This window comes from Quercus suber, unplaced genomic scaffold, assembly GCF_002906115.3.
Source record: "Quercus suber isolate HL8 unplaced genomic scaffold, Cork oak 2.0 scaffold_706, whole genome shotgun sequence".
Classification (NCBI taxonomy): domain Eukaryota; kingdom Viridiplantae; phylum Streptophyta; class Magnoliopsida; order Fagales; family Fagaceae; genus Quercus; species Quercus suber.
Window position 1 is genome coordinate 170,629 of NW_027070147.1, and position 13,263 is coordinate 183,891.

General features: G+C 30.9%; 1 long non-coding RNA gene across 1 annotated transcript; it reads right to left on the reverse strand.

Annotated features, from left to right (window-relative positions):
* Positions 1–3,271: 3,271 nt before the first annotated feature.
* On the reverse strand, positions 3,272–5,715 carry LOC136064550 (uncharacterized). Its single transcript, XR_010626191.1, has 3 exons — positions 5,665–5,715; positions 3,985–4,082; positions 3,272–3,562 (listed from the first exon to the last, which is right to left on the reverse strand). It is a non-coding gene; the product is annotated as an uncharacterized LOC136064550 (long non-coding RNA).
* Between the last annotated feature and the right edge of the window lie 7,548 nt (positions 5,716–13,263).

The following is a 13,263-nucleotide window of genomic DNA, read 5'->3' on the forward strand; positions in this document are numbered from 1 at the left end:
ATTTCAGCTTTTGAGTCTCAAAGAGAACTAATCTTTTCATATATATATATATATATATATATATATATATATTTTTTTATAATCTATGTTGATATTTTGGGGGTAATATAGTACTCCTCCTTTGGGCCACTCTTTCCTGAATTGTTTTCTTTTATTTATTTTTTCTTATATATTGGTTATAATTTGGGGTTTAATTTATACATTTTACTAAACTTTTTTTTTTAGTCAAAGAACTAATCTCATTAGTTAAAATTTAGAGGCTTTCTTCTATTTGGAGGTTTTAGGCAGTCGCGTAACTCACTTAAAGCAAGAGCCACCCTTGAGGTTATAGGTTTGAAAAATGTAGCCAGTATATTGGGGTCACCCTAAACTTCAAGAAATTATTCTCTATAATTACTTGATGTGTATGTGATAAGGAAACTACACACATGAGAGAATAGTCAAGTATTCGAAAAACTTTTGTCACTTATTATAAAATAAATCTTATAGTTTTGAAAGTAACAAAGTAAATTTTATAGTTTTGAGTGTATAATAAATTATAAACTTTAATTTTGAAAGTTACAAATTAAATCTTGAGGTTTAAAAAAATAATAAATTAAACCCTATAGTTTTAAATAACAAATTAAATCTCAAGGTTTTAAAAAATAACAAATTAAACCTCACACCCATTCAAGAGGAATGACTTTATGTTTAAGGTTTAATGTAAGGCAAGGATTTAGTTTGTTACTTTTTGAAACCTTAAAGTTTAAATGGTAACTTTTAAAACTATAAGATTTATTTTGATATATTTTAAAAAAAAAATTAATTTGCTAATTTTCGAACTATAATGTTTAATCTGTTATAACCTTAAATAGGGTTTAGAATATAATTTTTGTTTCAAAATAAAGTCAGAAAATTGTGACACTAATTTTGAGACAATGCTTCACGTAGAACTAGAAACCTTGTCGGAGACGAACTTGTTACTTCAGTAGAGAGTGTAGAGACCTTTTCGGAGACCAACTCGGAATCCAAAAAAAAAACCCAACCTAGATTCAGCCCATGTCCCATTAGCTGTCTGACAGTGGTATCTTGATCGGAGAGGACCCCATAATGATCTAAAACTACCATCCCAAGCCCACAAGTTATCCACAAATTTTGGGTCTGAGGGCCCATGACACGTACTCCCTAGGCAAGTTGAGCATGAAAATTAACGCATCTGAAATTTTCTCTACCAACCGATTCCAGTCCAGATAAGTTTGTGACTCAATTATTTTTATGGCTCAAACTTTTGTAAGCCACTCATTTTTTCAAGGTCATGCAAGAAGTGTATACGGATTTCTTGAAAATCATTGGAACTTTAATGAATGGAAGGTAGTGGTTCTCGATTTTTATACATTTTGTGGTCGAGGTAAAACACTACTGAAGCTTAGAGTGGAGGGAAAGAAAACCCAAGTGCCGTGTTTAATTTGTTCATAAAAAGAAGAAAAACAATCACAGCCTAGCTAACAAGTAACAAGTGCCAAAATGAATTGGTTAACGTTAAGTTTTGTATTGTAATCAATCAGCTTCTTTTTTTGGATTCAGTTAAATGAGTTTTTTTTTTTTTTTTTTCTTTTTCTTTTTTGCTATTTCTCAATAAAGTAAGACTCGTTCAACTCCTCTTTAACAAGTGCAATCGTGTACTAATTAACGTATCTTAAATTATACAAGAAAAACAATGATTTCCTTTGGAGAACGAAGCAATTTTTTCATTTATTTTTGCTCAATATACATTGCAGTATTGTTTTTCTTTTTTGAAGAATTGAGAAAGAAATTTATTACGATGACCTGAAGAAGAAGAAAAATTAAAGGCACACTAATTTTAGCTCCACCATTGCATAGCTGCAATTCACATCCAAGTCCGACAACTCAAACATGTTCATTCTACACACTAATCGTGGTATTATCCTAATCTTATTGTATGTTGATGACATGTTCATTCAGAAGACAGAAGCTTAAGCACTTCCTTGGACAACAGTTCAAGATTAAAGACCTAAAGCCCCTCAACTACTCCTTCGCCTTGATGTTTCCTCATCGTTTGAAGGCTATTGTCTCACTCAGGCAGAGCTGGCTCTAGATATTTTGGGGTCCTACAATTAAAACAGGCCTTTTTTCCCATTAAAAAAATAAATAAATAAACAAACAAACAAATAATATACCTTTTTTATATTTTTATATTAATAAAATTAATATATTTATATCATAATATATTTTATTAAATTTTGATGCAAACTATCGAATTAAAATTTTATATTCAAGTTCTCTAACATCTCTTTTTTAACATGCAAACTGACCTTTTTTTTTTTTAGTTTTTTTTTTTTGATAAACCTTTAGTATTATATTTCATTTTGTAAAAAATAAAATAATGCAAACTGACCTTTTTTTTTTTTAGTTTTTTTTTTTTGATAAACCTTTAGTATTATATTTCATTTTGTAAAAAATAAAATAAAACGCATGATTAAAAAAACATATAGTAAAACCAAAATGTCAGCCCACAAGTTTATTAACAGTGTTAACCACAACCCAGATTTAGAATACCTTATTAATTAAAAAGCAATGAACCCAAAACACAAGAGTCAAGACTAGCGGCAGTAGAGGGAGAGTGTGTCAAAGAGAGAGATATCAGATCTTAGATCAGAGAAGAGAGGAAAAGAAACTCATATTAGGGAGGAGAAGACCATACCTCAGCCGATTCTACTAGTGTGTGAGTGTGAACAATAGTCAATAGATAAGACGGAGAGGAAGTGGAGGTGCGATGCCAAACCACCAACGGAAGGGATTCAAGTTGGGTCAGTAGTGACTAGTGGAGAGGAAGAATGAGATTATGCAAATTGCTAAGGCAAAGCTAAGAGAGCAAGACAGAGAGAGAAACAATATGGGTAAAAAAATTTGGGATTTCGGGTTTTTGATTTGTAATTGTTTTAAACAAATCTTTTAGTTAATTTTATTTTGTTTAAATGATTTTATTTTTGGGACAAATAATTTTGTTTAGATCAGAAGATTTTCCTATTGTTCTAGGGTCAAAAGGATGGAGCAGATTTTATTTATTTCTTTATTTTTTACGAGATTCATTAGGGGCCAAAAATAATTTGTTGATATATTGGGGCAAAGTTTAAAGTTTTACGCTATATATGTATAGTACCCTTTTTTTTTTCCAAAATTTTGGAGCCTCCACTAAGGGGATTAGGCCATTGCCTAATGGGCCTAGTGAAAGGGCCGGCCCTGCTCAGGCCGAGTAATCTTACAACCTCATCTCTTGAGCTTGTATTACAAACTTTAAGATGGAGTACAACAGTCATTTACATGATCATGATGGAGAAATTCACGATGCTACGTACACTCTACAAGCATCTAGTTAGAAGTATTTTGTAGATCACAATCACTTAACCAGACATCTCCTATGTAATACACATTGTTAATGAATTCATGGCAGTGCCACGGCCATCTCACTATGTTGTTGTCCACACTCCACAGGATCCTTTGAAATATGAAAGTCACCTTGTTCCATGGACTTCATTTCTTCTTCTACTCATCATCAACATTCCTGGCATACAATGATGCCAAATAGGTAAGGGATCCCACTAATTGCTATTTCACCGTAGGATTTTGTTTCTTGCTTAGGGATTCCCTCATATCATAGCACAATGAAAAGCAGACTATAGTTGCATGCACTAGTACGTAAGTGGAATATCAAGCACTAACTGACACTACAACCAAACATCTGTCTTTCTAGCTCATGCAAGACATAGCACCATTGTAGCACCAGTTTATTGGGATAATCGGAGTACAATTAAAATTCCCCATAATGATGTTTTATTTTGGGTCCATATGTATTAATTTCAATAAACTGTGTCAAATTGTGAATTTTATTTTGTCTTAGAGTTGTGATTGAAGATCTAATTAAAGACACAAAGACTGTTTAAGAGCTGCTTAAGAAAATAATGTTTTTGTTACCTCAACACTAACCTTAATTCCTCACAATCAATTAAGCCTCAAAAAGTGAAGTTTAGATAACCTTGAATCCAAGCTCGATTGCAAGGTTTACTCCACCTGGATTGCAAAATCTGCAATGCAAAATACTCAATAACTTGTTTGTTTCAAGTCCAATTCGAGTCATACTTGTTGCAATATAAAAGGAACATTATAATTGTTCACCTAAGATAGATTTTTAGAGGAGAGAAAGCTCTGTTTGCAAAGCTAGAGTTATGAAACCAAGTTTTTCTCAATTTCACCATATTGAAGACATTTAATAAAATCTAAAGATTGGTTTGTGAAGAAGTTAAAGTTATAGCACCTACCACAAACTTATTGTTGTGAAGTAAACCTTCAAAAGGATATTAAAGTTAGTCATAGGTTCCAATCATGATCACAAATGCATCATCCATAGAAGCAACTCATATGATTGAAAAGTTCAAATGCTTTTGGTGCAATGAAAATTTTTCTCTATAGGTTATCAATGAGTCAATAGAGTGTAGGAAACACCGCGCACCCTTGGTGTGATGGTCACCCCACAAGTATAAGTGCTTGTGGAGTGTGGGGGGCAAAGGTTGAGGATCAAGTCTCTAGGAAGGAACTTCACACACATATACACTTAGATTAGATTAGAGTAGAATTTTTATCTTATATAAAAAATAAATAAATAAATAAATAAAAGTGTAGGAAAAAGTTTTCCCTTAACTATAAAACTTCTCTTATCATAGTAAATTTTCTTCATTAGGGAAGGTTTCCCCACTGTAGTTTTTCCCTAATAATTTTCATTTAGTTTTCCATTTTGTCACCATATCACAATCTCCATTATGATTGATTTTATGCGAATGGTGACATATTAATTTATATGCCATATATGATTTAATTATTTATGTTTGTGAGTGTTGAGAAATTTTAAAGTACTTATAAGTGTATGAACCGTACCGAAGTATAGTTTCACAAGAACGAGATCGAACACATAAGGAATTGTATAAACGTAGGAAAATTAGTTAACTCTTAACCAAATTAATCCTAATCTAGTTTAATAAAAATTGATTGTTTTGAAATTAAAATAAACTAAGAAAATAATTAAACTAAGCAAAAGATATAATATAAAGCAGTAAAGAGATTAAACAATAAGGAGAAAGGAATTAAGGTTTTGAAATCCGCCTTGTTAATTCATATCAGCATATATTTATGATCATTAATTTTTCTCAACACATTACATGATAATCTAGAAATCAATCTTGCTATATGGAAAATATTATCTATTAAAAATTATGTTTAAAAATATAAAGCATGCTCTTCTTTGCTTCCTAGGTATAAAATCAAATCATCAATTGTATCTATTGACAAACAAATTACAAGAGATATCCAATTCTAAAAATCAAGAAATAATAAACCAAGCATTCAATTAATTAAAATAAATCCTAAATCATGAGAAAAATATGATTGAACTCATATCTAGAATCTTATCTTAGTCAACAATTTAAATCATTAATGAACAAGTATTGTGGGAAAAATTAAATCACATTAATTATATTAATAATCTTTAACAAAGTTTCATCCTCAAACTTAATTATAAATTTAACTACTTATAGAAATTGAAAAAAAAAACACAAAAAAAATACTAAGAATTAAACTAAACAAATAAAATAGAGAAAAAAATAATTACAATACCGTCATGGATAAAAGCTACAAAAATGTCACATGCGACTGCCTCTCCACGCTACAACCCTAGTCTCTATTTTCTCTATACCTGTTTGCTCAATATTTATATACTTACACACCGCCTGATACTATGCATAATCCTAATACAAGTGGAACTAGAACACACGAGTTTCACAAGGCCCAAACCCGAATGGCCCAAAATTATCTCGCTATTCTAATGTGTAATTCCTTCAAGAAAGAAGCCCACTTAACAACTATGCAGAAAGACCACAAGCCCACTTGTAGACTCCACATAATTAAACTTCTATTTTTCTCTTTCTTTACTTTTCTTACTCTTTTTACTTCACGGAGACCGTGTCACCAGGTCCTTCTTCTTTTCACGTAGGCTTTTGAATCAATAGGCGTGGCCCACCTCGTATCATTGTGTCTTCTTGCGGATTGTTCTATCTTTCTGCTTAAAATAAATCTCATTAGTATGTAAATCCATTATCACCTATAAAACAAAGATGATTTATAATCAGTCACAGATTAACATAAAAATGAGACTAAATATGTAAAAATGAGGATTCTTTATTGTATATATTTTGCGCACATATGTGAGTTGCAATTTGGCATAATTGGACTAATTGAACAACTTAGTTAATTCATATAAAATTAACAACTGGGGTCTAAAACCCTAACATGTTCCATGATGTGAGAGACCATGATAATGCCCCTCAATTTCTTTAGTGGGAAGCCCACTTAAAATGTCTTTCCCTCAGATCAAGGGTGTACTTATTTTTATTTACAAGAAAAAATAAGAAAACTAAAACTAAGTTAAACATTTGAATTTTATTGAATATTTGAATAAAGATTACATATGAGAGAAATTGCAAGATTTTGAGTCCTAATTACATTCTAAATAAAATATAAGGTTTTGTGTCCTAGTTACATTCTAAAGAAAGTAAAAATTACATTGAATAAAGCACTAATCAAGAACCCAAGATCTAGGTTTGGGGACTAGGTTACAAAGTGGCACTACAACAAACTTGACATGTTTCGACCCAATTTTTTTAATGTTTCCTGAAATCATTAAACAAACATTTGTCTCTTGAAGTAAACCACACTACAAGAAAAATGTCTTTTAGCGACGAAGAATTTTTTACAGATCCAAAAAACCCTCGCAAAAAATCCTATTTTTGATGGCAAAATAAAATCCTTGCAAATACTTAGTAAAATGTAAAACATTTGTAACTAACAAAAAAAGCCGTCGCAATTATATATTGTAGCCGTCACAAATGCTACTATTTTGGAGGGAAATTTTTCCTCCATATTATTTGCAAGGGACAATTAAAAATCTCTTGCAAAAAGTATGTTATTTGTGACGGTTAAAAATATGCCGTCACTAATACTAAATTATTTGTGAGAGCCAAGATCGGCCCTCACATATAATCATTAAAATGTCAAAATTTTTGGGGGAAATGTTCCCACCAAATTATTTCCGAGGAACAATAAAAATCCATCGTACAAAGTTTATTTTTTATGTGGGTTAAAAATACGTCCTCACTAATACTAAATTATTTGCGAGGACTAAATTGACCTTCGTAAATAATTATTAAAATATAATTTTTTTTTGGAGATAAAAGTTTTCGTCAAATTATTTGCAAGGGGCAATGAAAATCCCTCATGAAAATAATATTATTTGTGAGGGTTAATAAAATGCCCTCACTAATAATAGATTATTTGTGAGGACTAAGATTGGCCTTCGCAAATAATCATTAAAATATTAAAACTTTTGGAGGGAAATTTTCCCCTCCATACTTTTTGCGAGGGACAATAGAATTTCTTCACAAACAGTGTATTATTTGTGATGGTTAAAAATATACACCTACTAATAATAAATCATTTTAAGGACCAAAATTAGCTCTTCGAATTAATCATTAGAATATCAAATTGTAAATTAATGCTTCTCATAACACATTTACTCATTCATTTATTCATTGTAGTTTTTATTTTATCTTGTTTTAAAAAAATTAATAAGTAAAATTATTAGATATAAAGCTATAACTTAAAAAATAATAATATTTCAAATGCATGCCTACTTAATTGATTAAAAATTGCTAAAACAACCAAAACCGATTAGAATTTGAGTTAAAGTGAAACAAGGGGGGTTAAGTGTATTGGTTTAGTGACTAGAATGAAATATTTTGTGAAATTAAACTGAAATAGAACTAAATGATTACTATGTTTCTAGTAGTATGTTTTTTCTAATAAATATAATAGACTAGTGGAAACTATTTTTCTACAAAATATTCAAGATAAATTTAGGCCTGGTAATAATTAATTTGCTTATGTTATAAAGGGTAAACTTATGCGTATGATATCATGTCATTCGGTCTAAAGAATGCCCGTGTGACCTACCAACGAGCCATGGTGACCTTGTTTCATAATATGATGCATAAGGAGATCGAAGTTTATGTGGACGATATGATTGCCAAGTCATGCACAGGTTGAATATTTTGAGAAAGCTAGAGATTATTTAATAGATTTGAGAAAGCTATTCAAGCGCCTTGTCAAGTACAGGTTAAGGCTTAACCCTAACAAGTGCATCTTAAGAGCCAATTCAAGGAAATTGCTTGGCTTCATAGTCAGCCAAAGAGGAATTGAAGTGGACCCAGCAAAAGTCCAGGCCATCAGGGACATGCTCGTGCTGAAAACTGAGAAATAAGTTCAAAGCTTCTTAAGAAGGATCAATTACATAGCTTGCTTCATAGTGCAGTTGACCGTTACATGCGATCCCTTGTTCAAGCTCTTGAAGAATTATACAAAGGTAGAATGGACAGATGAGTGTCAAGCAACATTTGACAGGATTAAGTGGTATTTGTTGAACCCTCCTATTTTGGTTCCCCCAATGCCGGGACATCCGTTGATTCTCTACATAGTGATGCAAGAGACATCCATGGGTTGCATGTTAGGCCAGCTAAATGAACCCAATCAAAAAGAGAAGGCAATTTACTACTTGAGTAAGAAGTTCACTAGTTGTGAGATCAATTACATTGCCATTGAAAAGACATGCTATGCCCTAGCGTGGGCCTCGTGTAAGTTGCAATAGTACATGCTTTGCTTCACCACGTAGTTGATTTTCTGCATGGACCCCATCAAGTACATCTTTGGAAACCCGCCCTCATAGGGAAGATCTCCCGTTGGTAGAGCTATCTGAATTTGATATTGTGTTTGCAGTGTGAAGGCCGTCAAAGGCTAAGCCATAGCCGATTACCTAGCAGATCAGCCATTGAACGATCTAGATGAGGATGTTTTGGCAATAGAACTAGAACCAAGAAATGTAGAACCATGGCGTTGGAAGCTTTATTTCGATGGAGCCACCAATAGCATCGAAAATGGAGTGGAAGCAGTTCTAGTGTCACGTAAGTTTCAGTACCACCTCATTTCAATGTACCATTTCGAAATTACCGTAAAAAATATATATATATATATATATAATTCTATAACCTATTACTTACAAAAACAATTATAAAAAATTATATTTTTAATACATTTATAAAACCTGTTATCTTAGAACTAACATGATTATTCACTTAAACTACTATTATTTTATTAAAGTATACTAATTAATTTTTTTTAATGCAAAAAGAAAAAAGAAAGCGAACTCCATACCGGCCAAATCTTGAATCTCAGCCGGTATTTATCGAAATGACTCGAAACACCCAAAATGAACTGGAATGACCCGAAATTTTTTCCAAGGTGGAATGGGGGGAGTTACCATTCTGATTTGTTTACTGGTATGGTATTTTCCGGCCGGAATGGCCGGGACGAAATTGAATTGATAACATTCTTTTACCGATTGAAAAGTAACGGCAAAGTAAAATCCAAGTGACTATGTCTTACTATTATTTTTTTATGTAAATATGTCTTATTGATTATCTAAAAAGCTTTGTAATTTTTTTTTACTATTTAATACTGTAGTATTTATCTTTTGGCTGAAACTTTTATCGCCTAATTTTTCTTAAATATCTTTACCGCATTTTTTTTTTTTTTTTTTGATAAGCTTTACCGCGTAATTTTGATATTTAATGTTTATCTTAAAATCATGAAGCCCCTATTTTTTAGATGATCAAATACACGTTCAGTTACCACTTTTTGTTCAACCCTATGCTTGGTAATGAGGCATCTCTCTCTCACACACGCACACACATTCTACTTTTTTGGTTCACTTTTTACAATTTTCTAAGAAAAGAAAAAAACTTATCTCCCTTACTTTGGTGTTGCTGCAGAAGGATTAGGTACAAACCATAGGACGGTTAAGGAATTGAAGAAGTTACTTCCCTATCTTAGGTCTCGCCTCGGTACACATTGCAATGTGAGTTCCAGTCGTTTTCTCTTATACGAAATGCTTGATTTTTGTAAATGTACACCACGTGTATTTGTTCTTTTTTGTTGTCTTCATCAACTATCATTTTCAATTCCAGTAATTTGAATTTTGAGGCCATGAATAATTTTTCCAATGTATAATTTTAATTTTGAACCAAAAGACAAATGGGTACTTTTCTAATTTTTTTTTTAATATTTTGGAATAAACCATAAAATAATTAGTCATATATATCTATGCTGATATTGATTGAAGTTATTTATTTATTTATGTTTTTATAATTAATTTTTTTGATCTCATATACAGGCAAATACAAACTTTTGTATCTTATCGAAAAAATATATATATATATATATACATATATATATTGTGGTAATTTTCAGAACACTATAAAGAATGTTAAATGCAGAAATTTTGTAGAGTTCTCTGATGTGAGTTTTAAATTTGTAAGGCTTGTAGTGAGCTGAAAATCTATAGATATCTTGAAAAAGTTAATCGGGATGATGATTTTGACAACATATTTGTCCAATCTCAATTGTTTGGCTTGAGATTTGCTTTAGGTTGTGTTGATATTTCTATTTTATGACCAAATATGCGAATCCTTGATATTTCTATTTTATATGACTCAATGTTAATTGTGCTAGCTATTTTTAAGAGTGCATAATTATATATGTGTTAGCAACCATTATTGTTGTTAGTTATATAATATGATGCTTTATAGGGAGTAGATAAAATGTCAGTTTGATAAATTTTGGATGCATCATTCTACTAGATCGTGCACAGAGTATATTAATGGGGTTGAAAATTTTCTTGAGTATGCATTTAAACATTTAATAAATAAAGATATGAAAAACAATTATTTGTGTATTGATTGTAGCAATAAGTATCGTTGGACTGGGGATAAGGTCTAGTATCATCTTTTACTAGAGTATCATCTTTTACTAGTGGATCATGTCTTTAACACAATCATACTGGAAATATACATATTTATATTTTACTTTCATCATATTAATACTAACTAATAGTAGGTAGACATGGCAAGGGCTTATAAAAAAAAAAGGTAGACATGGCAAGGGAAAGTAAAAGTAAAGTCAAAATCATCACACCAAAAGCTACTCGAGAGATTACTATACTTTTTCACCAAAAATTGAATGGAGCTTGGACGACTTATACTGAATACCCAAGATCTGAGCTCGAAACTCTATATGCTCGCTATAGAGCTCAACATTTTAAGCATAAGCAACCAGATGAGAAAGTGAAGAAAGCATTTGTGGAATTGGTGAAACACTATTTTTAAGAAGTACACAAAGAAAGAAGATCGTTATAAGAATGGTCCTTCCTTCATTCCTACACCCTTTTGGAAAAAGATAGTGAATAAATGGATGGATGGAGATCAGGGAGTAAGTATAAATGAAATACATATCATAAATTCTCTCTATCTGTTTGCACTCTCTCTAACCATTATTTGTTATTATTTTTAGGGAAAATTACAACTTATCCACCTATGGTTTGGCCGAAATTTAAATTGCCTACCTATGGTTTAAAATTTGACACTTTACCTACCTGAGATTAGCTCAGTTAGATTTTCTTAACCCAACTCTGTTAAAAACAAGACTTAATATGTAATTTTGCACCACTTTTATGTTTCTCCTCTCCAAAAATACAAAAAAAAATACACAAATATAAGATCAAAAAGAATCCAGCAGAACACTTACATCATGAGATTTCAAATCACAGGTAGGTAACTTAAATTTCAGTCAAACCTAAGGTGGGTAAAGTATCAAACTTTAAACCACAGATAGGCAACTTAAATTTCAACCAAACCATAGGTGGGTAAGTTGTAATTTGCCCTTATTTTTATAAAAGCTAATATTCAATTGTATGAATTATGTGTGTAGGACATAAGTTTAATAATTTTACCAATTGTTATATTATTTTAATTTATTTTTAATTTTGATAGTGGTTTAAGTAATCAAATTAAGTTATTATCATTGTTAAACTATTCCATACATGTTTATTGGCTTTATTGCTTTAAGTACTTCTTATTTTTTTGGTGCAAAACAATAGTCACATTTCTGGGAACATGCAAACCATATTGTCTTTTTTATTTGGGGTTTGAGTCTTTTTGTAAGTGGGTTACCGTTTAGGAGAAATGCATGTGTACAGTACTAATAATTGTTTTTGTTTTCTCGGTACAAAACATTAACATTTATAAGAACCAAACAAAACTTTGTGATTTCTTCCATGTATGGTTTCATTGAAGCTCAAGTTTTGCTTGGACCATATATGTTTACATTGATTGCTTCTTGTTTTGTTTCTACCAGTAAAACCACAGCTCTGAACCCTTGTCTTCATGCACTGTTAAGGGTCTCTTTGATGTTCATGAAGTGCCTTGGTGTTTTTTTTTTCTCTCTTGCAAGACCATCATAGAAGCATCCTTGTTTGATGGTTTGGCCTATCCTATCTTTTAGTTTTAGGACAAAATTACTACTTACAATTATTAATAGTATTGGCCGAGGGTTGCATTGGGTGAACCTGTTGTAACCAGTGGCTATGTTTGGACTTGAAGTTTCACTTTTGTTAACTTCAAGGGCCAAGATATATCCATTATGAGTTCAAGCTTTGGACTGTGTGGAGGGCCTTGTTGGCTATTGCACATAAATCCGGAATTGTTATATTATTTTAATTTATATTTAATTTTGATAGTGGTTTAAGTAATCAAATTAAGTTGTTATTATTGTTAAATTTAAATAATAAAAAAAAGTTATTATTGTTGTTTATAATATATTATGTGTACTTATTTATTGAAGCATTGATACAAATACAAATTCACTTTAGTTGTTTCATTTTAACTCATGTTTAATGCTTTTTTTTTCTTTTTCTTTTTTTTTTTCTTTTTTAAGGATGGTACTAGCAGAGATGAAGAGGACAACTCAAACAGTAACATGGAGGTCAAAAACAGCTTGGAGGGTGACTCAGAGGAAGACTAATATAAATCTTGTCATAATTCTAGTTGTTTAAGTTTAAAACAAGGTTTAATTTTAGGATTTCTTTGTATATTCTATATTTTAAAGTTTGAACTTATATGAATTTTATCTTTCGATGGATCAATTTTTAGTAATTATTGTATTATTGTAACATGATAGTTAAACAAAAATGATATAAAATAAATTAAACATAAATAAATATTAAAATATTTCAAAAATTATATAAAATATTATCACTGATGACATAAAAATTTG